We start from the raw sequence: 3312 nt of genomic DNA on the forward strand, positions 1-3312 counted from the left end.
AATACACAGTTTTGGGCTACACCCATCCAATGATGAATCGGTCACAGTTGTTTTAACTAGGACAGGAGGCTTGTGTGAATTTCTGGTCATTTTCTGTGGAGGCTTGTGTGAATTTCCAGTGATTTTTTGGGGAGATTTATTTGAGTTTTTGGTCTTTTCTTCGGGACATTTGTGTGAGTTTCTGGTGATTTTTGGGGGATATTTCGGTGAGTTTTGGGTCATTTTTTGCGGAGATTTGGGTGAGTTTTGGGTCATTTTTTGTGGAGATTTGGGTGAGTTTCTGGTCATTGTTTGGGGATATTTGGGTGAGTTTCTGGTCATTGTTTTGGGATATTTGGGTGAGTTTCTTTTAATTTTTTGGGGAGATTTCGGTTAGTTTGAGGTCACTTTTGGGGGGAGATTTGACCAAGGTTCGGGTCATTTTTTGGGGAGATTTGGGGGAATTTTGGGTCATTTTTTGGGGAGATTTGGGTGAGTTTCTGGTCATTGTTTGGGGAGAATTTTTGGTGAATTTGAGGTCACTTTGAGGGGAGATTTGGTCGAGTTTGTGGTCATTTTTTGGGGAGATTTGTGAGAGTTTTGTGTCATTTTTTGGGACATTTGGATGAGTTTCTGGTCATTTTCTGGGGAGGTTTGTGTGAGTTTCTGGTCGTTTCTTGGTGGAGATTTGTGTGAGTTTTGTGACATTTTTTGGGGAGATTTGGGTGAGTTTGTGGTCATTTTTTGGGGAGATTTTGGGGAGTTTCTTGTCATTTTATGGGGAGATTTATTTGAGTTTGTGGTCATTTTTTGGGGAGCTTTGGGTGAGTTTTTGGTCATTGTTTTGGGGAGATTTGTGTGATTTTCTGGTCATTTTTTGGGGAGATTTGGGTGAGTTTCTTTTTTTTTTTGGGATATTTTGATGAATTTGAGGTCACTTTTGGGGGGAGATTTGACTGAGTTTCAGGTCATTTTTGGGGGAGATTTGGGTGAGTTTTGTGTTGTTTTTTGGGAGATTTTTGTGAGTTTCTGGTCATTTTTTGGGGAGTTTTTGGGGAGTTTCTGGTCATTTTCTTGGGAGTTTCTGGTGATTTTTTGGGGAGATTTATTTGATGTTTTGGTCATTTCTTTGGGACATTTGGGTGAGTTTCTCGTCATTTTTTGGGGAGATTTGTGTGAGTTTCTGGTCATTTTTTGGGGAGTTTTTGGTGAGTTTCTGGTCATTTTTTAGGGAGATATGTGTGAGTTTCTGGTCATTTTTTGGGGAGATTTTGGTGAGTTTCTGGACATTTTTTGGGGAGATTTTTGTGTGTGTGGTCATTTTTTGGGGAGATTTGTGTGAGTTTTGGGTAATTTTTTGGGTGATTTGTTTTAGTTTGGTCATTTTTTGGGGAAATTTCGGTGAGTTTCTTTTAATTTTGGGGGGAGATTTTGCTGTGTTTAGGTCACATTTGGGGGGAGATTTGGTTGAGTTTCGGGTCATTTTTGGGGAGATTTGGGTGAGTTTGTGGTCATTTTTTGGGGAGATTTGTGTGAGTTTTGGGTCATTTTCTGGGGAGACTTGCGTGAGTTTCTGGTCATTTTTTGGGGAGATTTATTTGAGTTTTTGGTCATTTCTTCGGGACATTTGTGTGAGTTTCTGGTGATTTTTTTGGGCTATTTCAGTGAGTTTTGAGTCATTTTTTGCAGAGATTTGGGTGAGTTTGGGTTCATTTTTCTGGGAGATTTGGGTGAGTTTCTCGTTATTTTTTTGGGAGATTTGGGTGAGTTTCTGGTCATTTTCTAGGGAGATTTGCGAGAGTTTCTGGTCATTTTTTGGGGAGTTTTTGGTGCGTTTGTGTTCATATTTTGGGGAGATTTGTGTGAGTTTTTGGTCATTACTTTGGGACATTTGACTGAGTTTCTTGTGATTTTTTTGGGGATATTTTTGGGAGTTTCTGGTCATTTTTTATGGAGATTTTGATGAGTTTCGGGTCATTTTTTGGGGAGATTTGGGTGAGTTTCTTGTCATTTTTTGGGGAGATTTCTGTGAGTTTCTGGTTATACTTTGGGGTGATTTCTGTGAGTTTTGGGTCATTTTTGGTAGAGATTTGGGAGAGTTTCTGGTGATTTTTTGAAAATATTTGGGTTGGTTTTGGGTCATTTTTTGGGGAGAGGTTGGTGAGTTTCTGGTCATATTTTGGGGAGATTTGTGTGAGTGTGTGGTCAGTTTTCGGGGAGATTTGGGTGAGTTTCTTTTAATTTTTTGGGGTTATTTGTTTGAGTTTGTGGTCATTTTGGGGGGAGATTTGGGTGAGTTTCTTTTAATTTTTTGGGGAGATTTTGGTGTGTTTAGGTCACATTTGGGGGGCGATTTGGCTGAGTTTCGGGTCATTTTTGGGGATATTTGGATGAGTTTCTGGCCATGTTTTGGGGAGATTTGGGTGAATTTCTGGTCATTTTCTGGGGAGGCTTGTGTGAATTTCTGGTCATTTTTTTGGGGAGATTTATTTGAGTTTTTGGTCATTTCTTCGGGACATTTGTGTGAGTTTTTGGTGATTTTTTGGGGATATTTCGGTGAGTTTTGGGTCATTTTTTGTGGAGATTTGGGAGAGTTTTTGGTCATTTTTTGGGGAGATTTGGGTGAGTTTTGAGTCATTTTTGGGGAGATTTGGGTGAGTTTTAGGTCATTTTTGGGGGAGAGTTTGATGAGTTTCTGGTCATATATTAAGGAGATTTGTGTGAGTGTGTGGTCAGTTTTCGGGGAGATTTGTGTGAGTTTTGTGAAATTTTTTGGGTGATTTGTTTGAGTTTGTGGTCATTTTTTGGGGAGATTTGGGTGAGTTTCTTGTCATTTTCTGGGGAGGCTTGAGTGAATTTCTGGTCATTTTTTGGGGAGATTTTTTTGAGCTTTTGGTCAATTTGGGGGATATTTAGGTGAGTTTTGGGTCATTTTTTGGAGAGATTTGTGTGAGTTTTGGGTCATTGTTTGGGGAGATTTGGGTGAGTTTCTGGTCAGTTTTTGGGGATATTTAGGTGAGTTTCTTGTCATTTTTTGGGGAGATTTGGGAGAGTTTCTGGTCATATTTTAGGGATATTTGTGTGAGTTTCTGGTGATTTTTTAGGGATATTTGGGTGAGTTTTTGCTCATTTTTTGGGTAGTTTTGGCTGATTTTCTTGTCATTTTTTGGGAGATTTCTGTTTGTATCTGGTCATATTTTGTGGAGATTTGGGTGAGTTGGTGGTCATTTTTTAAGGAGATTTCTGTTAGTTTCTGGTCATTTTGGGGGGATATTTGGGTGAGTTTTGGGTCACTTTTGGGGGGAGACTTGGGAGAGTTTGTGGTCATTTTTT

At 39.3% G+C, this 3312-nt stretch overlaps 1 long non-coding RNA gene across 1 annotated transcript in view; it reads right to left on the reverse strand.

Annotated features, from left to right (window-relative positions):
- LOC113950176 overlaps positions 1-3312 on the reverse strand; it is a 16001-nt gene that overhangs the window by 750 nt on the left and 11939 nt on the right. The window lies entirely within an intron of this gene.

This window comes from Corapipo altera, unplaced genomic scaffold (assembly GCF_003945725.1).
Source record: "Corapipo altera isolate COAL_440 unplaced genomic scaffold, ASM394572v1 53, whole genome shotgun sequence".
Classification (NCBI taxonomy): domain Eukaryota; kingdom Metazoa; phylum Chordata; class Aves; order Passeriformes; family Pipridae; genus Corapipo; species Corapipo altera.